A 25442-nucleotide genomic window follows, 5' to 3' on the forward strand; every position below is an offset into this window, starting at 1 on the left:
CTTCCTTTTAAAACAAAACGTACCTGCTGGGTACCCAGAACCATGCTAAGGCACCTCCCTCTACATTGTTCTCATCAGTTAAATGTGAATTCCATGAAGTACTTACAAGTAAGAGTCCAATAAACTGAGTGTAAATGTATCATATAAAGCCATAAAAGTCCTATACAAATGTTATCACTAAGCTAAGAGCCTGCCTGGGTTATTTGCACAAAATTCATAGGCTTTTCATTAAAAAAAAAAAAAAAAAAAAAAACTTTTATAAATACCACACTTGACAGAAAAGGCCATTTCAATTCAAAAGAAAAACTCAGGAAATATTTTATTGTAAAATAAGTTGGTACCAAAGGTCATTACATAAAACAAATTTGGGTGGAAGATGGACAAGAGACAGGAATTTGTCATTTGTGCTAAGAATTTAAATGCCCTTAGTAAGTATCCCATTTGAATGTTGCTTGCTTTCTTTATCATTTGTGAATTAAGAAGCATTATAAAAGTTAGATTACATAAAGAGATGACGTCATTCTCTTATCTCCACGCACTGTAATGTCAGTGTTTCCATGAATATAGTACTACATGGAAATGCTGATTATTAATTCCAATCAGCGGCTTTTAAATAAAAGAACACCGTGCTAGTATATTTTTAAACAGCTACTTATTTGCCTATTCCTTTGCCTGAATACAGAATATGACAGAGCATGAAAAACAAAAAATTGAGTCCATTTATGTCTGCTCATTTATCTATGTAATAGAGCCATTTTGGGTTTCTGGCTTTGTTTGTAAATGAACACTCAGACTTTAATGAGCATATTATCTCCCACCTGGAAAACTGTGCTGTAACAGCAAGGTTGGGAATGACCTAGAAACAATCATGTCAGCCCTGCCTTTGCCTTTCCCTGGCTGCCCCCCCCCGCCCCCTACAGAAACATTTCTGGTGTTACAACAGGGCTGAGGTTCCAGGAAGGGGACTTGAGACCACCAACTGATGGCAGACCGTCTCCATGGCAGGAATTTCAGTGAGTCTCGTATGTAGTAGAAAAGTTTCTATTTTTGGTTCCTCTAGCAGCTCATTTTGAAACTCAATGTCATTTAACTTTTCTGTGTCTAGGAAGAATCATTTCTAAAATAGTGATCTAACCACTTTCCAGTGTCAACAGAGGTTAGAGAAATGGGATGAAAAACCCGTACAGCTAAGGAGGTTATAATTCTCTTCATTGACTATGAAGATAGGGTTCAGGACAGGAAAGGGCTAGATTCTCATTCTTTCCAATACAGGATGAAATCTTTATTTTTTAAGTTAAGTATGACAGAAATGAAACAGGAATATTTTAAATTTTACGATAGCGAAAACCCAAAAACTTTTTCACGATATCTCTACGTACTTCATGTGTTTGCACACAGTAAGTAATTCAGGGCCTTTTATTTTAATATTTGAAAAACATCAATGTTTTTCTGAAAACACACAACTACACTTCAACAGAAAGAACATGTTAATGATATTCTTTTCCTATCGTTAGATTACAGCTAACAAAGGGGAGAACTGAAAACGTATTAAGAGCCTGAGTTTTAAAGTCCCCAAGAAGAGACAGGTAGCTCAGTGTTTACAAGCTGCTGTGTGTCATCATCATACATCCAGATTTTGGCTCCCCCACTTATAAGCAGTGTGATCTGGGGCAGTTTACTTCACCTCTCTGTGCCTTTGCTTCCCTATCTGTCACCAGTGTCCCAGTACAGTGGAAAGCCTTGTGAACTGTGTGGTCTCGTTCCCCGACCTGATCTGTAATTAAGTAGCTGTCACAACCAGGTCAAGTCACAGCCTCTCTGGGCCCCAGCTGGACAACAGCTGTAAAAGCCTGCATCTTCACTATTCCTTCCAGTTCTGCCCTAGAGCCTCAGAACTTCTCATTTCTAACTCCCCTACGAACGCTCCTCAGAATGTTCCATACTACCTCACTTCAATCATCACAGCCTATATCCTAGCCCATGTCCTCTGGCCATGGCAGGGCTCATGCTGGACTTGTCCAAGAATCACAGAACTGCTGGAGCGAAGCATCCCCTCGCAGACTCCGCATCCCTCCCCTTAAAGCAATTTCTGTAATGCCACCCCCCACCCCCAGCTGCAGTGAGACTCTGCATTTCTTGGAGCAAACACATTGAGCATCCGTGCACAAGGCTGCATGCTAGGCCCTGGAGATCCAAAGATAAATCAGACACAGATGCTCTCATTAAAGTGTTCAGAGTCCAGGAGGAGGGGGACAGACACGTCCACAGAAGCAGGACATTGTGCCGTGTGGGTGTTTAGTTATGCTGGCACAGGGCAGGACCTGCTAACTGAGATCAGAAGGATCAATAGAAGTCTGGGGGAGGCAGAAGAGGCCATGCCAGCCAAGGGGAAAATACAAGCATGGCCCTCTGGAGCCCCCAGAAGCAGGAGGCACCCAAAAGAAAAAGAAAAAAAAAAGACAATCTGATCTCAAAATTGAGCAGAACAGTCAAATGTGGGGTGAGAAATAACAGAGCTTTGCACCTCTCTTTGTTTACTCATTTATCATGGATCTCTACTCAAGACAGTTCTGCTTGGGTGGTCTTTGTTGGTGGGGTTCATCCCTCTCTCCCCAGCACCTTGGACAATATACCATGGTATATTGTAGACACTCAAATATTTTTGAGTGAATGATGAAACTGATGAGATTCTACCAAGATGCAGTGTACTCCTTCTGGAACATTCATCTGGACAACAAGCCTTTAAAACTGCCCCCACAAAGAAGGCTTTTTATTTTCAAAGAGCTATGTGCAGAATCACACTTGCCCACAGGGTTTATTGGTCTGGGTCAGCCCTGAACTCAGGAATCCACGAGGTATTATTTACTTATTTATTGGAGAGAGAGAGAGAGCACACAGGCACAAGCAGGGGATGGGGAGGGGCAGGGGGAGAGAGAATTTTAAGCAGGCTGCACACACAGCATAGAGCTTGGCATGGAGCTGGATCTCACGACCCTGAGATCATGACCTGAGCCGAAATCGAGAGCTGGACCCTTAGCTGACTGAGCCACCCAGGCACTCCATCCATGAACAATTTAGGTAAGAAGGAACATGTGGGAGGATGGAAAGTACAGTGAGGAGAGACCCTGTGAATAACAGAACAATGGAGTGTCTATGACTCAAACTCTGATTAGTAAATCTTCCGCAAATCAGGACTGCAATTTACTCCAAACTTCTGTTGTGTTTGTAGCTTGCACTTACAACCAATGCCAGCTGTTTTCCTCTGTAATGCCAGCCTCTCCAGAGCAAGCGAAGCCTAGGGTCCAGCAGGTAACAACACTGAGCCTAGCAGGGAGAAGGACCTCCAGAATGTAGAAAAGGAAGAGGCTCTGAAGTCAGATCAGAAATAGCATCTCGGCTCTGCTACACCAAGACTGCTGGGTAGTCTTTGGCAATTGACTACCTCCCCACATCCCCAACTTCCAGCTCTTCACCTGAAAGATGCGAGCCCCCTACTTTGCAGAGTTGCTTTTGAAGAGGAAATAAAATAAGGCATGCAAATTCCCCAGTGCAGAATGAATGTAGCCACTGACCAGCAGTCTGGTTTCATGAAATCTTAGGCCACCAGTGTCAAAACTGTTGGAGAAACACTTCACCCACCTAGGGGATTCAGAGATGAAGCCATCAGCTGTTTAACAAGCTTCTCTGGTGATCCTGACTCACAACTGAGAGATGGACCACTCAGTGACCCTCCAATGCCACTGAGATCATTGTCACATGCAGCTAAAAGCCTTACATGTCATGCCTGCCCCTCTTTGTGTCTAGCTCTCAAAATCCCATTCAGGGAAATATCTTGCAGGAGAGGTAATCAAAGCCTGACTGTAATGTAGTCTGAATATTTGTGCTGCCAAATAAGAATTTCTGTTGATGTTATTTCCTCTCCTCCATATTGTATCAACTTCACATTGTTTGCCTCAGCCCATTAAGACCCAATGGATTTTTTTTTTTTCTGACATCAGAAATGTTAAGCACTTCAGGAAAAAAGATTTACAAGATGTGTGCTAGCTCAGTAGTACAAGCTTGTTTATATAGCTCTAATCTGACTGAGTGGGCAGGAACCTCCAGGGGAAGAAGACAGAACAACAGCTCTGAAGAACAAATAACTCTTTCTGGTTAGAGGTCTGCCAGCATGACATTTCCTACATAGATGAACTCAAAGTCCAGATGCTCAGTGGAAGAGGAAGAATCAGCTTCAGGTCCTACACCAAAAATCCTAAAGCAAGGTGCTGGAGCTCAGGTGCTAGGGGCCAATTTTGGTGGCCATGCCAACCACCCAGGATTCTACTGGGATATAATCACTTGGTCATTTCAGGACATCAGTTAGCATTCGGTGGGACCCAAAAGCTGGTCCAGGACTTGAACCAGACTAGTAGCCACAGAATCACCTGGGCTTGACTCTAAAGATACATGCCCCTGGGTCCCCTGATCCAGAAATTCCAATCTGGTAGGCCTAGAGTTGCCTCTGGGGATTTATAAGTTGAACAGTCCCCAGGTGATGTGGAAGCCCAGTCGGGTCTGGGAACCACTGATCTAGATTCCACAGGCCTGCCTTCCCTTCACCTAACCCCTCCACCCCAGCCATGCCGCCTACTGTCTGGGAAACCATGCGGGGTGAAGCTCCTTCAGCTTCCCTTGTATTTGGGCAAAGACTCTCTGTGCTGAAAAAAGCAAGGGTCCTGGAGTCAAAGAACAAGCTCTCAATCCTGGCCACACCATGTGATCATGAACAACTTAGCGCTATACTTACTTAGTCTCTCTGAACCTTGGTTTCCTCATCTATAAAATGGAACAAATACCAATCACCAGTATCAGGCATTCGGAGCCTTGTCTGCTTCTCAGAATTGCCCAGGGAAGGTGTCACAGCGACTTCAACAGGAGGCTGTTACTATTTCCAGTCTACCGATGAAAAAACTGAGGCCCAAGAACATAGGCAACTTGCCAAATTAAAGTAGCTTGTCAACCAAGAAACTAAAATCCAAACCCAGGACTAACTCCAATACCTGTATACTTTCCAACTTCTCAGTCTTGGTCTCCAGTGACATCTCCTATATAAAGTATTCAAAACAAAACAAAACAAAATTTTGGAAATATATAATATAATATATATATATATATATATATATATAAAATATACAAAATTTAAATATATATACACATATAAAATATAAAATTCAAGTATATACTTAAATATAAAGTAGTTAGCACCTCTATACTACATATAAAGTACTTAGCAGTAGGTACTTTTGGTACATTGTAGGATTGGCACATAGTAGGTCCTCAACAGATGTGTGGTTCCTGCCTTCCATTTCCTAGCGGATCGGTGAAGTTGACTTCCCCATGCCAACTCCACCTTAAGACATACATAAATACAAGACTCTTCAAGTTGCCACAGCTGCCTTACAGCCTAACCAAACTAATTTTATTAAATTTTGCTTACAAAGATAAACACTTTTGCATTCTTCATATTAAACAAAAGTCCTAAAGAAATTAAACTGGGAGAAACAGGATGTTTTTCACATAACAGGATGGGTTGGCCATATGATGTGGCTCACTGTTCTATTACTGCTGAAAGTTCAGGTCCTCCCAGGCATCCTTTCTCACCAGTGTTCTTAGCCCCACACTGCTCTGGACACCCCCAGACCCTGCCACCTCCCCATCTATTCTCCCTGCCTTTTGAACTCTTCTTCTATTAACAGTTTGTTTCCTATGGCCTTACAGTTTTTCTCCGAATTTTAACCTTCAGTAACCTTCATGGAAACCTGGCTTCCCCCCAAAATACTCCCCTCTCTGGGAGCCCAGCTGTTCTCACCCCACATATCTCAAACCAGAAAGTAAGATGAGCATCCTCCTGGTTCCCCATTGCTGCTTCAAACAATTTCTCTCCCGTCTTCCTACACAAATTCCTGCTCCTGCAATGCTCAGATTATCTAGCTATGCCACTTTCCATCCATCCTCACTACTGTTTCCTGCCTCTCTTCCATGAAGCCTTTCCATTTCCTGAGGACTCCCACTTTCAGTTCTTTGAGGTTTCCTTCATCCTTCACTGCTTCATCAACCTCAATGACTTGAACATCAAAGACCTCTCTTGAAGGCTGGTTCTTTCATCCTTTTATTTTCCCACCCAAACCCTTTTCCTCCACCCCTTTGCCTCGCCACTGACTCACATGGCCACATACTGAACCCCATCATCAAAGGTGGCCATGCCACCTCAGATACCAGTTCACTTACCAGTTATTTCCAGTTCACTTACTATACATACACTGCACGCATTTTTCAAATTTATTTAGACATTTCAGTCCATGAAACTCACGAATTTTTACCCTCTATTACTACTCCTCCTCACTCTGCCTTTACATCCTTCCCTCAGTAAGCCCATCATCTTAACCACTCAATCATTCCCTTGCAAATATCCTAAACTGCCTCAATATGTCCTTTCCACACAGATTTCCAGGCAAAACTCTGACACCAATGGAACCAGAACATCCACCACACAATATCTACATAATATCTCAATATCCAAGCTCACACCCAAGCAGGTGTACTCTTCGTGGTGGGAATGAGGAAGAAATCACATAACCAGACTGACCTGGTTCATTTTAAATGCATAAGCCCAAACCTTAAATTAGTCAACACTGCCTGCCAAATCTAAGATGTTTTCCCACCAAAGTTGCTGTCTCCTTATCTGATTGGCTATCTCATATCTTCTTTTTGTTCCATCTTCACACACAATCTCAGTGTGTGAGAGGCTCACTCCAAAATTCACTGAAGAAACAGAAGTCAGCAAAAGGCAAATCTCTCATCTTGAGGCACCCTCACCTAAACCACCATGTTCTTTAACTTTCCTCCTCTTACAGTAGAGGAAGTATTGTCATACTAAAGGGAAGTCACTCCACTCTTGCTCTTCATCGTAACATGATAGAATTTCCTGGGGCTTCATTATGATGATAGTGGATTATAGCTCAAACATCTGTAAGACACAAACTCTCTGAGGACTTCTCAGAGAAACCTAAAGTCAATAGAGGAGACACAAACAAGAACACAAGTGGAATTTGAAGTTTCTAGCACCTACAACTAAAGGAAACATTAAACACAGCTCAACTCTTGGCCGAGATAAATAAAACCTCACACTAAATGTCGTTACCTTAGATCTCATTACTGGATACACCATGTTTGGCTTTTGACAAAAAATTACAAGGCATATATAAGACAAGAAAAAACACAGTCTGAAAGGACAAGCAATCATTAGAACCAGACTCAGGACAGAGATGCTGAAATTAGACAAGAAATTTTAAATAACTATGATTAAATATGTAATAGGCTCTAATAGAAAAAGTAGACAGTAAAGAAAGTGGAGGAATAGAAACTCTTAAAAACTCTCAAAAAAGTAAATGTTAAAACTCAAAAACATGTTAACAAATGAAGAATGCCTTCCAAGAGCTCACTGATAGACGCAAAATGGTCAAGGAGTGAATCAGTGAGCCTGAAGGTCAACAGAACCTTCTCAACCTGAAAAAAAAAGAGAGAAAAAGAAATTTCTAAGAACAGAGACAGAACATCCAAGAATTATGGCACAATCCAAAGGTATAACATAGGTGTAATTGGAATACCAGGATTAGAAAGAGAAAGGAGTAGAAATATCTGAGGGAATAATAACTGAAAATATTCCAAAGTTAATGATATACACCAAACCACAAATCAAGAAAGATCAGATAACACCAATCACTATAAATTTTTTTTCATTTATTTATTTTCAGCATAACAGTATCATTATTTTTTCACCACACCCAGTGCTCCATGCAATCCGTGCCCTCTATAATACCCACCACCTGGTACCCCGACCTCCCACCCCCTCGCCACTTCAAGCCCCTCAGATTGTTTTTCAGAGTCCATAGTCTCTCATGATTCACCTCCCCTTCCAATTTACCCCAACCCCCTTCTCTCTAACTCCCCTCTTTCAAGATATGTCTCCAAAGGCAAAAGAAACAAAAGCAAAGATGAACTTTAGGGACTTCATCAAAATCAAAAGCTTCTGCACAGCAAAGGAAACAGTCAAGAAAACAAAGAGGCAACCCACAGAATGGGAGAAGATATCTGCAAATGACAGTACAGACAAAAGGTTGATATCCAGGATCTATAATGAACTCCTCAAACTCAACACAAACAAAACAGACAATCATATCAAAAAATGGGCAGAAGATATGGACAGACACTTCTCCAATAAAGACATACAAATGGCTATCAGACACATGAAAAAATGTTCATCATCACTAGCCATCGGGGAGATTCAAATTAAAACTACATTGAAATATCACCTTACACCAGTTAGAATGGCCAAAATTAGCAAGACAGGAAACAACATGTGTTGGAGAGGATGTGGAGAAAGGGGAACCCTCTTCCACTGTTGGTGGGAATGCAAGTTGGTGCAGCCTCTTTGGAGAACAGTGTGGAGATTCCTCAAGAAATTAAAAATAGAACTTCCCTATGACCCTGCCATTGCACTCCTGGGTATTTACCCCAAAGATACAGATGTAGTGAAAAGAAGGGCCATCTGTATCCCAATGTTTATAGCAGCAATGGCCACGGTCGCCAAAGTGTGGAAAGAACCAAGATGCCCTTCAACGGATGAATGGGTAAAGAAGATGTGGTCTATACACACTATGGAGTATTACGCCTCCATCAGAAAGGACGAATACCCAACTTTTGTAGCAACATGGACGGGACTGGAGGAGATTATGCTGAGTGAAATAAGTCAAGCAGAGAGAATCAATTATCATTATAAATTTTTTAAAATTACAACCCGCAAAACATGATATTATATATATATATATATATATATATATATATATACACACACACACACACACATACACACACACACACATACACACAAAATGTAATATTACTAATTAATATTACTAAATGTAATATTACTAAAACTAAATATTACTAAAATTTGCCATTTTGCAACAACATGGATGGATCTAAAATGTCTAATGCCAAGTACACTTATGGTGAGCACAGTGTAATGTATAGAATTGTTGAATCATTATACTGTATACCTGAAACTAATATAACACTGTGTTTTAAAAAATTAAAAAGTAGCAGACCTTAGGCCCAGCTAAAAAAATAAAAATTTAAAAAATTTTTTAAAAGCCTAGGTGTATCATATTTAAATTGCAGAAAATCAAAGACAGAGAGAAGATCTTGAAAGACACCACAAGGCAAAACCCTTACCTTAAAGGAAAGAAGCATAAGAATCACAGGTGGCTTCTGATCAGAAACTATGCAATAGCAAGACAGTGGAGTGAAATAGTTAAATAGTGAAAGAAAAAAACACCAAATTAAAATTCTGCATCTAGTGAGATTCTTCTTCAAAATGAAGGAAAAGATAAATCTTCTCAGACAAATAAATAATGACTAAGTTTATCTCTAGTAGATCTACCCTTCAGGAAATGCTAGAAGTTCTTCAGGTGGAGGGAATTACATAGGTCAGAAACTTGGGTCTACACAAATAAAGAGCAAGCATCAGAGAAGAAATAAAGGGAAAATAAAATCCTTTAATTTTTAATTGACTTAAGAGAAAGGAATAGACTCTCTTGAACAATATTCATGGGACAGAAAAATAATTTTTTTAAAGATCAGCATATCAGGAGTGATTGAGTAGTACAGTCAGTGTCTGGCTCTTGATTTCGGCTCCAAGTCATGATCTCAGGGTGGTAAGATCAAGCCCCTCATTGGGCTCCTCGCTCAGCAGTAAGTCTGCTTAAGTTTCTCTCTCCCTCTACCCCTTCTCCCACCTCTTTCTCAAAATAAATTAAAAATCTTTAAAAAAGAGAGATTAGCATATCCAGGCATAACACAGATCTCTGGAATAGCTCTTTGTAACCAACTAGTTCAAAGGTTGGCAAACTGAGTCTGAGAGAACAAATCTAGCTTGCTGCCTATTTTTGTACGGTCTGTGGGCTAAGGCTAATTTTTACATTTTTAGAAGGTTGCAAAAACTTACAAGAAGAATACTTTGTGACACATGAAAATTGTACAAAAATCAAATTCCTGTGTCCATAAATAAAGTTTTATAAATAAACACTTGTGTTTACTTATCGTCTATGCTGCTTTTGCACTACAACAGCAGAGTCAAGGCGCTGCAAGAGAGACCATATGGCCCACAAAGCTCAAAGTATTTACTATCTGATCCTTTTCATAAAAAATCTTCTATTCCCTGAACAAGCCCAACCATCTAATTTTTCAGAGGATGAACCCAAAGTCTGAGAGATCAAATTATATTCTAATGTCATCTGGCTGGTTAGTAATAGAGCCAGCATGAAAATGTAGGTCTTCAGGTTCCAAATGTCTTTCCTCCCACGTGAAAGGACTTATATTTTATTAGTATGAGATCTAAAATCATAGTGTCTAATACTACTGACTGTAGGGACTGCAGAAGCAACTCTTGTTATTCTCTGATTTCACATGATAACGATTGTATCCCTGCCAGGGAAGAAGTAGGAGTGACAGAGAAGCTTTGCCAATTTTTATACACAAGAAGGGGATGACTAAGAAATAAAGAGGAGGGCGTGTTCCCAGGGGACCTAAGAAGAAAGGCACTCCTATTGGCTTTTTTTTAAAGAATGTCAGTTATATTCCTTGAGATTTTGTTCGTTTTTCTTCTTCTTCTTCTTCTTCTTCTTCCTCTTCCTCTTCTTCTTCCTCTTCCTCTTCTTCTTTTTTAGAACTGGTAAAGTCATTACCTTTTACCCTCAAACTAGGCATTTAAATATCTTTTTTTTTTTAAGATTTATTTATTTGACAGAGACAGAGATCACAAGTCGGCAGAGAGGCAGGCAGAGAGGTGGGGGAAGTAGGCTCCCCACTGAGCAGAGAGCCTGATTCAGGGCTCAATCCCAGGACCCTGAGATCATAACCCCAGCTGAAGGCAGAGGCTTAACACACTGAGCCACCCAGGTGCCCTAAATATCTCTTTTAATCCACATAGAAAGTACTTCTTTTCTATGACTCCCTACTATGCCTGCGTTTGGAGCAGCAGTAATAAGCTTTTCATCTTCTGGAGATAGCAAGATTTAACAAATAAACAACAAAATCTATTCAGGAAGCTCATCAGGCAGAAGCAAAATAGGTCAAAAAAATAACAATTGAATAGGTTTCTGAAGGTTTCTTATACTTTTACTTGTATTTGATGAAAGACAAAAAAAAGGTTCGATTAGTGTGTACTAGTTCCTACAAGGAGAGTCTACTTTATTATAGAATGACCCTCAAGAACTAGGAAAGCCAGATAAAATTTGAAAAGAGAAAGCTCCCAAGGCAATGAGGACATGTAAGACCAAGATCAAAAAAAAAAAAAAAAGAGGGGAAGTGGGGGAGTGTCGAGATGGGCCAGACATTCCACGCAACTATTCTATAAGCATCTAGTCAAATTCAGCATCTATTCAGGAAAATACTCTTAGCCAATTTTGAACATCAAGGAAATGGCTTAACCTAATAAAGGATATTTATGAAACATAGCAACCATAATATTTAATAACCACACTTTGAAAACTTTCCCACTGAGATTAGGAATGAGACAAGGCTGCCTGCTATGACCACTTCTATTCTCTGTTATAGTAGAAGTCTAAGCCAGCACGACAGGCAAGAGAAAGAAATGAAAGGAAGCAAAGGAAGATTGCAAATGAAGAAGTTAGTTTGATTGTGCACATGGAAATTCCATAGTAATCTACACAGAACTCTTTGAATTAATAAGGGAATAAGGAAAGTCACTGGATTCAATGTCAATAAATAAAAATCAACTGTATTTTTGTATACCCATAGACTAATAATCAGAAAACACGTTGAAAAAGGCTATCATTTATAATATCATCAACTGATGTCAAATACTAGGAATATATCTGAAGAAAGATGTGCCATACCTTTACCACATGGAAAGAAACAAAACAATAACAGAGATGAAAGATTTAAATAAATGAAGGGATAAATAAGGGATAAATAAATGAAATGGATTGAAAGAGTCAACATTTTAAGGACATTAGTTTACTCCTAAATTAGGCTAGAGATTTAATGTTGTCCCAATCAAAATATCATCAAAGGAGGATTTTAAAATTTATACTGTAATGCAAAGGTGTAAGAATAACCAAGCTGTTCTTAAATAAGAGCAAAACTGGACATATGCTATCAGATATAGACCTCTTATTAAGCTATATTAAGACAGTGTGGTATCAGAATAAGAATGCCAAATAGAACAGAAGGGGCTAGAAAGTAGATAGAGACCTACGTATAAATGATCACCTGATTTATACAGAAAGTGACATGTCAGAGCTGTGGAAGAGACTTTTCAATACGTAGCATAGGAAGCTAACTAGATATACATATGGAAAACAAAATAAATATGGGTCTCTTTTTCATGTCATAGGCAAAAAATCAACCTCAGGTAGATCTTTTACCTACAGATAAAAGTCAAAACAACAGGGTTTCTACAAATCAAAATGGGAAAATAACTTCATGGTCTGACGGTAGGCAAACATTTCTTCAGCAGTCACAAAAACAACCATAAAGGAAGAGATTAACAACTTGGATTACACTTAAAGCAAGATCTCTTATTCATCAAATAGAGTCACATGGCAAGCCACAGAATAGTAAATGGTATTTTGAATACATGTAAGTGGGGAAAATATTTGGATTCAGATTTGTTTTAAGAAAAAGACAAACCAGTTTTAAAATAGGCAATAAACTAGAACAGAAACTACAAAGATTAAAAAAAAAGAGTGACCCCTAAAATATTAGAAAGACACAACACCATTAGTCACCAGAGAAAACTGAAACCACAATAAGACCCCACAATGCACCCACCATAATGTCTAAAATTAAAAAGTCTGACAATCGCAAGTGTTGACAAGTATGTAGAGAAACTGAAACACTCATAAACCGATGGCAAGAATAGAAGCTGGTAAAACCACCTAGGAAAACTCCTTGTAAGAACTTACTAAGTTGGATGTATGTACCCCACATCCCAGCAATGCAGTCTTAGGCATATACCAAAAAGAAATGCTTTCATATGTACACCAAACACACACACAAAACAGTTAAGAGCAGCATTACTCATCATTCATTATTCAGTAGCCCCAAACTGGAAATTCCCAAATGCCCATCAACAAACAGCAGATAAACAATCTATAAAATATCACAAAGTGGGTTTTGCTATATAGCAACAAAAACTAGTTCCGCTAGTAACATGGAGGACCCTCTCAAACAATATTGTGCACAAGAAGCCACAAAAAGGGAGGGGGATATACATATATTATAATTCCATATACATCTGGAATACTCCCAATAAGTTGGAACACCATGGTATTAGAAATGAGGTTAATAGTTACCACTAAGGAAGGAGAGGGTGTAGTTACTAGGAGGGAGCATCGTGGGGCATCTTCCAAGGGAATGGTAATATTCTCTCTCTTGATCCAGGAGTGATAATATGGATATATTTACTGTTTGAAAATTTATTAAGCAATGATTTATGTACTTTTCTTGATGTCTTATTCTCTAAAATTGTATGTTTAAAAAAGAATAGTGCAAATATTCTGAGAGAAGAAGAATATAGCATCTCTTGTTCTCAAGGTGACACCTGAGTTGTCCCGGAGTTAGCAGTGCAAAAAGTGAGAGAACTGTAGGGTTGTAGGGATGATGGGAGCCAGAGGTCGTGTCTGTCGCCACTATATCCACTCTCTCTGGCATTTGTGCGTGGCAGCTGTAGATCAGAAGCAGTAATCCTTGAATAAGAAAGATGGTACAGAAGTGAAGCGAGATTAGAAATGCACAATTGAGGGAATGTTTCACATTATCCGAAAGCTTTATTTTGGATAATGACATTTTCTGACTCTTATATAAAGGGTCTCAGGATTCTCAAACAGTGCCTGAAACACTCTGTATTCATTCCACTGTTCAGCACATAAAACCGGAAGTCCTTCAGCCAGGTGAGAAGACTGGGGCAGTTACTGTTTCTCACTGCCCAGTGTATTTTTTGTTCTCATATTTGCTTGTTCAGATAGGGAAAGGTGGGCCCAGGGAACTATCCTGGCCAGAGTATGCTGTATCACTGGACATACTGATTGGATCAAATTAGATCAATCAGGGTCCTTCCCTGAGACTGAGATAAGGACACTGGAAGAAAGAAGACCCCTTCTGTGTGAGGGACAGTGTGAAAAGAATATAAGGACAGGGATATTAGTGATCATCTTCTTTTTCTCTAGTGTCACCAAAGAAAGAAATCAAGATAATGGGGTATCAAGTTAAGAATGCTGATAGTACCTCTGAAGTTCCTGGATCCAGCCATGCCTGAATTCCCAAATGTATGAGTCACATAAATACCTTTCTTTGAGTTGGTTTAAATTTTGCTTTAATTCAGTTCTTTTAGTTTGTTTTTTTCTCTATGCCAGAAAACCCTGAATATCCGTTATCACCCTGACCACTAGGTATATATGTGACATTCAAGTCCCAATAGACTGGACCCAATTTGAATTTCTAGTCTTGTCAACCACTGTCCATCTTCCTATGACCAACAACATATCTAATCTCATCCCCAGGGAAATTTACCCCAACCAAGAATTTCCAATAAGCAAAGTTCTACTTCCAAATACACATTTGAGAGCCAACAGGTCATTCCTGGTACAGATAATTAGAGAATACAAGAAACTGGGGCTTAGACACAGATTTTGTAAAGTGGGGGAGGGAAGTTGTAAGGCAGATGGCAGGCAGGGGAAGCGGTTTTCGCAGAGAAGCTTTTGAAAGCTACAGGAAGCCAAAGAAATGAAAACCTGGAATTGACAACATATGCTTTGGCAAGAAGCTGAATACGCTACACGTTGGGGTGAGACATCTGAGAACTTCCTAATCAGTTCTGCCACGCAAGTTAAGTAAGGTTTATCCCAGATTCATCCACTTTACCCTTGAGCCACAGGAAGATCCGGGAGTCAGCGGTCAAGCTCGCAGTCAAAACGTCAGAACAGCATTGAACCTTTGGACAGACAGCCTGACACTGGGCAAGGAAATACCCATTTATTTGTAGGGGAATTGTGCATTGACTCTAAGAAGCAAAACTACTTATGAGCATTTCAGCAGAGGCGTGATCTCCTAGAATACAGCAAGAACTAGAAGTTCACTGTGGCACACCCTCTATTACCAACAGAAGGTGGGGAAAATGTCACTCACAATGCCCTGTTTTCTCTTTTCACTTTTGATAAGCATAAATATTCATTAAACAGTTTGCTTACCACCTAGATTTCCCCTGTCCCTGTCTCCCCTTAAATTTTCAGCTCATCAACATGGACTTCTCCTGCCTGATAGGTTTTTAAGGACCTGATTCTCAAGAGGGAGATGTTCTTTGCACACTTTGTCACCTCTATCCTTTTACCTACATTGAAATGCCTCAAGAACACCCTTGCCAACTCTGTCCTCTGCCCCCATCTCTGCAGGCCCCAAAACCATTGGTTATCAAACGTCCAATTCATCCACCAATGTCTTCAATGAAATCTCCCAGTAATGCCTCCCCCATCCTTATATGTGCCTGTCTTACCACATTCTGTTTCTCTTTTCTCCCCCCACAGAATTTTAAACTTCTTGAAAGCAGGAGCCATCATACCTGATTAATCATGATCTAGAAAAGGGTGTAGGGCAGTAGGACCTACTGCCAAAGAGGACAAACCGGGCAAAAAGCAGGGAATAGCAGCAGAGACCATAGAAATGCCCTGGGGTAAAAACCCCACCCACCCCAACTAAGAGCTGCCTAACCACAGATTTCCAGGAACAATCTCTCTTTCATTAATGCCCTCAGAGCTCTCACAATTTCTCAACCCTATTCTGTATTCGGGGAGAATGTGGATCAATAGTGTTGAGCTACTGTGTCCAATGTCACAGACCCCGGGGTTCTGGTGGAAGCCAGCCAGCAGCCAAGCCCCTAAACTATCTGCCATTCTAAAAGGTAAAGTGCCTTCCCCTAAAAAAGAAAAAAAATTCTAAAATATAATCAATAAATTTATTCTTTGTGAAGGCATCCTTTCTATTTTGACCAGCTGCTGAATCAGTCTTTGTTTTAGGAAGTATGGTCAGCAAAATGATATAATGGCATCTTCCTGCTTGGTTTGGAATCTGAACACAGTAGCACTTACACAGCAGCTTAAGGGAAAAATACTTTGGACATATTTTCGAGTTGTTGTCTTTCTTCCAGAGAGGCCACAAACATGAAAAACAAAGCCATTGTGTTCAGGTTGGACCGGGCAATGTACATCTATACAATATTTTTCCAGTTGAAATTAGTTGCTAATGATTAAAAATGTATGGCAATACAGGCTTTCTGAGCAGCACATACCCTTTGCTTTAACACAGTCCTCACCTGATCCTAATGCCTTCCGAACCCGGGAGTTCAGTGTCACACACCATTCCTCATCACACATGGGTGGGTTGTTTTGCTTTTAGAAAAAAAAGGGAAGTGTTGTCTGGTACCCATGTTTCTATCAAAAATAAGTCAGAGGTCCCCAGGTTTCCCAAGAAATGGGCTCTTAACTCTGAAAGCAAACAATAATTGCTTTACTCACCAATTATCAACTCCTCCACCTGCAAAGCTTGCTGTTATCCTTCTCTTCACCTATGAAATTTCTACCTCGTTCCCAAAGCCTGTCTCTACCAGCTCCGATTATACGGTATTGTCTCTCTACACTGAAATGCTTACTGTTTTTGTAATCTATTTGCTACCGAATCTGCTTATGAAATCCCATGCATTTTCCCCTAAACTGCCCTTTATCATCCTTCACTGTTAATTTTCTATTTATCTCTATTATTTTTCCAAGATAACTGATGTGATCTCAAGGGTAGGGACTCAGTCTACCCTTTGTTTGTGATACATCAGAGAGACCTGGAACTTTGTGGTCAGATGAGATTGGAGTTTAAATCTCTCAGTTTCTCTCTAGTCAATACCTCTCTGACATAGGGCATGTGGCCGAACCTCTTTTTCAGCCTCAGTCTTCTTACTCATAAAATGGGAGTAATAACACCTAATTCTTGTTAAGAGGCTGTGATCTACAAAAAGCTTTACAAGTGCTGAGTATTATCAGTCTATTTCTTTGTTATAGATCCATAGCTTTGTAGGCCTGGCAACTTTTTATTTAGGAAACCAACAAGTGCCTTCCCAAGCACTGACTACGTGTGTGGCCCTGTGCTGGGTGCAGGAAAAAATCATGGTTAAAAAAAAAAGCAGACCACAGACAGGGGGAGAGACAAATGTTAGTGTATAATTACAAATTACAAACCAGGATGAGAGCCTCAGTGTATCATCAACCCCAGGTTATCTAGCCAGGCAAAATCAAGGAAACAATAGGAACGAAATAATAACTACGTGCACCCTGCACCTCCACCTGCTCCAGCCCATGCCCCCCTACCCTGGCCAGTCCGTGCATCTCTACCCAGACTCGTTCATCCTTCCTCCCACATTCACCCACCCAGAGCTGCCACCCTACAATAACTCTGCAAACATTCACCAGACTCGTTCATCCTTCCTCCCACATTCACCCACCCAGAGCTGCCACCCTACAATAACTCTGCAAACATTCACCAAACTCCTACCGTACTGAACACTGTAAGAGACACTAAGGACAGAGAGGAAAAATACCACACAGCCTTGCCTCGAGGGTGGCTCACATTCTGACACAAGAGACAGCCGGGCAGCAGCAGTCCCTCATTTTCACATCTCTTCCTGCTGGGGATTAATGGTCTTCAGGCTCAAGGAAACAGACATATCCTTGGCTACTGCAAAGGCAGATCTTTCCCATTCCACCCTCTCCACCTAGTGTCTGGCCTGCTTGTTTCCTACGAACCTTCTCAAATCTACGGAGCAGGGTTCTCCAAGGGACTTGGGAGTGCCTCCGATGTTAGGCTGATATAAGCAAGTCCTCAGGAACAGAAGAAGGGGCAACCATTATACCGAAATATTTACCTCCCAAAAGACTCACGTTGGAAGAGGTCATCAAGAGGACATGACCACCTGGTGACTCAGGAGCTGGACCTGGGCCCTCAGAGGCACCTCAGCCCCTCTCCTGCCCTCGGAATGTTTGCGGGACCCCCGTTCCCATGGTGGGAGCCATCTCCAAGGACACAGCCCTTGGAGAAGAAGGGGTTGTTGAGCTCCCTCGGGACTGAATACATATGTGAACCCCTTCAAGGCTGCTATAAAAACCTAAAGATTCTGGCAGGCAACACATTATGAAGATCTATTTAGCTTGCAGCTGCTGGAGACAAAGCTCATATGTAAATTTCCTTGCCAATTAAACCTGCAACTACCAATCCGGTGTGACCTGTTTTCCCAGACTCCTTGCCCTCCTGTACCCAGATAGGTTTCCAATTAATCTCAGGAAACTCCAAGGGCTGCAGACCAACAATAAGTAATCAAAATTATTACAAAATAGGCAATCGGTGTGACAGGGTCCAGCCCCTGGCGTCACGGTGCCTCCTTCATGAAGCACGCTATGTGAGTTCTCTTTTCCTCCTAACCAAGCACACTCCAGGAGCACTTTGTTATCTCTGTTCTACAGATGAGGAAACTGAGGTTCAGAAACCCAATCAACAGGGTTCTTAATTTCCTGTTCTATTAGTTCAAGAGCCACCAGTGTCAGGTCTCTGTCTGGGCTCAGAGCTGGCCAGGTGTCGGGGAGCACAGTACAGGGGCCCTGGGTCCTCCAGAGGGCAGCCACGCTAATTCCCCTTCATGCAGGTTCAAGCAGCCATCATCGGAGAGGGCTCTGCTTGTGGTGCAAAGCCCTCCTGGCAAGAAAATATCTTCCTGGGTAGAGCAGACACTAGGGAATAATAAGGGGATAAGGGAACTTACTCCCTAAAAACTTAAAGGTGGCTTTTTCCTTTTACGGTTTTCCTAAGCATTTACAGAGACCAAGACAGCGGATCTCCACAACTTATTTGGATAGGCTGGTTATGTGAACATCAACTTTGTTCCTATTCAAATATTTACATATTTTTTAAGTCTCCATCCATAAAAAGGGGGTTGTCTGCACCCTCTGTTTCTAACACCTAGGTAGAAGGATTAATTGTCTAATCACAAGGCAGCTATGCAAGGATGATCAAACATTGTAACTGGGGTATTTTGGCCAACTGGACTCTCCTGGCCTTCAGATGCATTCATTCAGTATCCGTAGAGGGAAGTAATGAAGAACAGCCTTGGGTGTCAGGCAGAACTCAGGCCTGGGTCTGATTTCTGGCGTGGCCACTGATCGGTTTCATGGACTGACGCAGGTGAATGTTTTCTCCAAGTCTTAGGTCCGCATTTTGTGATGTTCTAATGATTATTGTTCTACCTTCTGGATGCAGTTGGGGAGAGGAGTCTAGGCCACTGCTTTCTTGACCTTCTGCTTTTGTAGTTAAGATAATTAATAGTGAATTTACACACATATACCCTTTTGGAAATGTACATGTGATAGAAAATGAATTGCTTCTTTCAGATGTCAGGAAGGCAGCAGTGAAGCATACATAAGCTTTGCAGTTTGTAACATTTCAAGCAGGTACTCTGAGTTATTTAAGATAACTCATTAAATGTTCATTTTAATGGCCTACTCGTAAGCACTTTTGCTTTCCTTGCTGTCTGAAGAACTGGGTTTCATGACTGAATATTACTCTTACTATAGACTTAACGGTTCCAAATTTTGGATGGTTACCTTTTTTATCTTGACCAAATTTAAGAAAGTTTTTACCCACAGATAAAACTAATATTGATTCAACCGATGCTTACTGAGGTCGTACTGGCAGGTGCATTGCCGGGCACTAGGCAGATAGATGCCAAGAAAAGTGTAAAAGGGGGGGGGGGTGCGCCTGGTGGCTCAGTGGGTTAAGCTGCTGCTCAGGTCATGATCTCAGGGTCCTGGGATCGAGTCCCGCATCGGGCTTTCTGCTCAGCAGGGGGCCTGCTTCCTCCTCTCTCTCTCTGCCTGCCTCTCTGCCTACTTGTAATCTCTCTCTGTCAAATAAGTAAATAAAATCTTTAAAAAAAAAAACGTGAAAAAGGGATTCTTCCCCCAAAGAGCTCGTCATCTAGTTCTGGATATCATTCCCAGACCATCAGAGTCAGCATCATCTGGGGACTTGCCAGAAATGTAAATTCTCAGGTGTCACCCCAGACCCAATTACATCAGAGACTCTGGGGTTGACCCCCAACCATCTGTGTTTGCAAAAGTACCCTTTGAACAACTAGCATCATCGTCAAATATCGTAACAACAAATAGGTTAGTTTATTAACTAAATCTCAAAATTTCATTTATCTTTTGAGGAAACAGGCAGGGGGCAAAGACCACATGAGGTGGAGAAATTAAAACCAGAATTCGGGTATCCCCCCTCCAAACACACACTCAAACCTACACATGGCCAAGGTTCTTTTTCTTTTCTGACACTTTAATCCCTAAATCTGATGGGGAGCCCTAAGTATTTCCAACCCAAAGTAAAAACCTTCATTTTTCAAAGAAAACAGAAAAACAGAGAAACTCCTCTCTTGGAAAATAAGGACCACCAACAAAATTCAAATCTGATCTAGCAAAACCATACAGTAAACTAGCAGTAATTTCCCAAACCTTTAACAGTCCAAGTTCCATTTTCAACATTTGAAAACTAGGAAGGCTGGGGGAGAGAAGTATAAAAAGTATAAAAATACAATGAATAACGTGATCAGAATAAAATCTGGGAAAATATACAATATGCAGAAATATCAACTGTGGTTCACCTCCCATGGGAGAATTACAATCCCTTTTCTTTGTATTTTTCCGAATTTTTCCCATTGGTTACATATTACTTTGGTAATTGAGAAAAAAAGTAAAACTGTTTTTTGAAATGTTACCTCCAAATCACTCGACATGAAGGTTTATTTTGTAATTCCATTTCTCTCCATACAGCAGGATACTGTGTGTGTGTAGTAATTATTTATATCATGCCATATGTTACAATGAAGATGAAATTCAGTAAATATATTCCTTCCAGCTGGCACTAACATGAAGAGGTTAAATGCTTTCCTGGGTTCAAAGCACTATGAATTAAGATAAGCTAACTGTGAAGTAAAGGAAACAATTATTGAAATCTCTGAGAGCATCCCTTTTGAAAAACGTTGATGTGACACATAGCTCCTTACTCATACCGCCCTGATGTTTAACCTCTGGCACAAAACAGAATGTTCAGCAATTCCTGGCAAAATCTTAGGAGTTCAGGGGATAAAATGCATGGGGGATATTAGAGAAATAAGAAACAGAATGATCCTACTTTCACATAAAATTCTGTCCCTGTGGATTAAAAAGACGTCCAAAATTACTGGCAAATTTCATTGTCCTCAATACCCTTTAGAAAATGTTTTTTCTTTATCAAGAAATGTTTGCTCATTAAAAAATATCTATATCAGTTACTTCATTCGAGAAGTCATAAATAAACAAATAAATAAGGACCGTCTCATTTAAAGAGACATTTCTGCCGTAAAAACACTGCTGTAATATTTCACTTTATAAGACAAATTCATCACATGAAGAAAAACTAGCATTGCTTTACTGAAACTCTGAGCAAAAGAAATGCAGTGAGTGTTAATTCAAGTCTCTTAAATGAAGCAGAGAAGTAAAGTTAACCAAGGTGATGACTACAGAAAAGGAAATCCTAGTGGCTACCTGTTTTACCAAAATATCTCACAACAGTTGATATTTCTAGAATTTACAGACACTTTCAGAAAAGAATGAGTTATGAGGTGTATATATTATACCCCAACATTTATAGTATCTAAGATCACCAGACTTATGCAACAATTTGGCTTGACAGTAGTATCAGAGAACTCAGAAAGAACTTATTATCTCTGGTTTGGCTGTTTAGCACGCAAGCTTTCACTTACAGAGGGGCATTGTCAAAAAGCCTCAAATTTCCCTCAGTTCTCTGCTTACTTTCTTTCACAGAGCAGTCTCACCCATTGCAAAATTAATAAATAATAATAAATAATATGAATGTACAACTTACAGAAAGTTTCTCCAACCCCTAGCTCCCATTCCATATAATTACCCATCTGCCTATGGAAGTTGGTCTATAGAAGCCTTGCTGTGAATGTAGCAAGCTAAAACCTACAAGAGTCCCCTTTCAACCACTTTTTGACAGAACCCACACAAACTTGTGGCTCAGTCTGTAACTCCCTCCAGACCCTTAGAAGCCTGGTTCGCATTCTTCCATCTCTCAACCCCCTCTGGTGAGAAAAGGGTCCGATGTTGGGTTTTGCCTAATAAACACTGCCTGTTTCTGCCGTTTTACTTTGGGGCTGCTCAAAGGTATTGATTAGAAATTACAAATCCAGCTTCTAACCATTGATAAATGCTGAGGAAACAATCCCAAACCAACGAGCCCCAAATATCTTCCACCTGTAACACAGAAATATCACTCTTCTCAAGAAATAATGTTCCTACTCCATCAAACTTAAAAAAATAATAGTAATAGATAAGATAGAACAGCTTTCATTCTGAACAACATTAAATTTTCTGGGTCACTTTTTTCTGTCTCATCGGGCCACGTTTACAACCTGACGGGGACGGCAGAGAAGGTCTCTTCACGCTGCCAGGTCGGTTGTCGCCGTCTGAGAGCGAACACCTTACCGTCCCCTTCCCTGCAGCCGTTCCCCTAGAACAGACCTCCCACCCGCCCTGCCCTCCACACCTCACCACTCGCTTTTCTTTTCCTCCAAGCCCCCAAAGGGCGAGCTTCTTCAGAAAAAAAAGTTAATGAACCTCTGCTTCTGGGATAAAGGTGCCCCACCTGCGATCACAAAATCGGAAGACTGGAAATTCCTCAGAGCGCGTCCCCTCTGCGCGCTGGACCCACTCAGTGAGCGCTTCACACCCAGAAACCCGGGAACATGATTTATATGCAGACCTGCACCCATCCCACACAAGTCCGCACGCCAGCTTGCCTAACCACTTATGTAAGCTCGTGCCTCTACAGTCCCAAACTGCACACACACACACACACACACACACACGCACTCACCGACACCTGTCACGCATCTGAAATGGACAGCATCCACACCCAGGAGATGAAATGAAATCAACACATATGAATGGGGGGGAGGGGTCTACCGTTTTAAAACATCTTTTCCCCCCATTTGTTTCTTGCCCGTTTTTGTCACAACTACAATTACCTTAGCAACCAAAGAATTGCACTGACTCCCCCTCCGGCTTCTGAATTTCTCCTAAAGCCAAGCTTGCGCCAGGTTCATGGAAAAGCTAGAGAAGCCCAGAGAACGAGGGACCCGCAGCCTCTGTGGGGCGGAGGGGACGTCCGAGGCGGTGTCCCCGCTGCTCTCCAGAGACCCGCCTCGTCTTTGCGACTTGCCGCGGTGGCCAGCGCGGGGCTCAGCGAGCGGAGAGCGAAGCCCGGGGCCGGCGAGGAGGCGCGGCGGGTCGCATGGTGCCTGGGGCGCGGGGCGCTCGGGGTCTCCGGCGCTCGGCCCTCGCCCGCCTCGGCCGCCCCAGGACGCCGGGGTCCGCGGAGATCGGTCCGCCCCCTCGGCGCCCGCGGGTTTCCGCAGCTGGGGGAAGCCGGAGCCGGGCGGAGCTCTCGCCGCGAGCAGGGCCGGGCGCAGGAGCTGCCCCAACTCTCGAAGTCGCTCGGCTCCGCCGCTCGCGAACCGCCGCAGCGGCGCCCGCTGTCGGGTGTCTAGCAGAGCTGCAACCCCGCGCCGCGCGCACCTGGGCGCCGGCACCTGGGCCCCGAGTCGCACGGCGCGGGGCGGGGCCGGGGCGGGGTCGGGGTGGGGTCTGGGCACGGGCCGGGGCGGGGGCCGGGAGGGGCCGAGGCACCTGCGCGCGTCCGCGGGGCTCACCTGCTCCCAGCGCCACGGATGCCGCCGACTGTGATTGTGATGTGCACGAGCCAGGGAAAGCCTAGAAATTCCTGCACTTTAGCTGCGTCCGAGAAAACTGGCAGACTGGCTCAGCGACGCGGAGTCTCCTTTGGTCAGTCCCGAGAGCTGGCCGCGTCTGGAAACTTCAGTGGCGTCAAGGTTGTCTAAGGGATTCCAGGTCCGAAGTGATCTTGCCCGGTAGCTTGGAATCGCCGACGTGTGCTTGGCGCCCCCTAAATTAAAATGGGCCACCGCGATCGTCAGGGATATTGTTACTAACCTCGTTATTTTTATCGATTCAACATTGACACAACGTGCTGCATTTGGAATATTTTATGATCATTCGTATCTGGAACACCACAAAAGAATTTTTAAGAAAAATTAACTCTGCAAATATTCTTGGGGGAAAAAGAAAAAAGTTGAAGACAGAAAATGAGGAAGGGTAATTTGAACAGAAGACATCCTTTAATGTGGGATCTTTGAAACCGGATATTTACCTAAAACCTCAGGAAGATGCATGTGAAAACAATAAGATTGTGGGTGCTGGATGGTAACCATGGGAATGGTATGCAATATCGATGTAACCAATATCAAGAGTAAATTGAAGATTTATTCTTGAATTGTATTGTGTAATCAGGAAAACAAAAACTTGAAATAAAAGGTTTCTAAGGACGGACGACCTGGACTGTCCATCCACGTGGGTCCAGAGGTTGAAATTTAAAGTCTCCTTCCCAATATAACAGCTCCCTTCCCACGGTCCTAAACTGAGTAATGGATATATTCACTCTTTAATCCAGTAAGCAGCAATTAGCATCTGCCCTGTGTCAGACCCTCTGCTAAGCACTAGAAATTGATGAAATAAGTCTCTGGCCTCAGACCCTTTTGCCTAATGGGGACAGTGACACAAGCAGATATATGTATTACCTTGGGCTAAGTCACGAAAGTGGTGCCACCAAAACCTGGAAGAAAACCTGCAACCTAAGGAAACCACACTTAAACTTAATGAATAAAATATAATTTCAATTGATGTCCCAGTTATTTGGTTTATTAAAATTGAAATATAAAATGTTTCCTTCCCCAGGTTTAGCATTTGGCTTAAGCATCTTTGTGGAGCTGGCTACAGTTGTGTAACACTTGGAGAACAGGCTGCTTACCAACAGATGGTTGGTGATTGGGGCTCTTCCTCCTCGTGGAGCTCTGCATTTCTGAGACCAGCAGAGGGTCAGTCATGAGGGAACATTTGAAGAAAGACCTCACTGTATTTCCCTTGATACAGTAGCATCGAAAATAAAATACTTCGAAATAAACCAAGGAGATGAAAGATTCATATACTGACAATTGCAAGGCACTGGTGAAAGAAATTGAAGAAGACACAAATGAATGGAAAGATGTCCCATGTTCATGGATTGAAAGAGTTAATATTATAAAAAATATTCATACTACCCAAAGCCATTTACAGATTCAGCATAGTTTCTGCCAAAATTCCAATACCATTTTACAC

At 41.8% G+C, this 25442-nt stretch overlaps 1 protein-coding gene across 5 annotated transcripts in view; it reads right to left on the reverse strand.

Annotated features, from left to right (window-relative positions):
- The window catches only part of RGS6 (regulator of G protein signaling 6), a 541519-nt gene extending 517836 nt beyond the window's left edge, over window positions 1-23683 (reverse strand). The window contains exon 1 of one of the 5 annotated variants that reach the window (XM_045072844.1): window positions 23237-23681. The gene's annotated coding sequence lies outside the window, so the exon portion shown is untranslated. Of the gene's footprint in view, window positions 1-23236 lie in introns of all 5 variants that reach the window. The other 4 variants (XM_045072849.1, XM_045072851.1, XM_045072855.1 and 1 more) reach the window with 4 other exon arrangements.
- Window positions 23684-25442: the final 1759 nt, after the last annotated feature.

The sequence above is a fragment of the Mustela putorius genome, unplaced genomic scaffold (genome assembly GCF_011764305.1).
Source record: "Mustela putorius furo isolate JIRA1106 unplaced genomic scaffold, ASM1176430v1.1 tig00000129_pilon_pilon_pilon, whole genome shotgun sequence".
Classification (NCBI taxonomy): domain Eukaryota; kingdom Metazoa; phylum Chordata; class Mammalia; order Carnivora; family Mustelidae; genus Mustela; species Mustela putorius.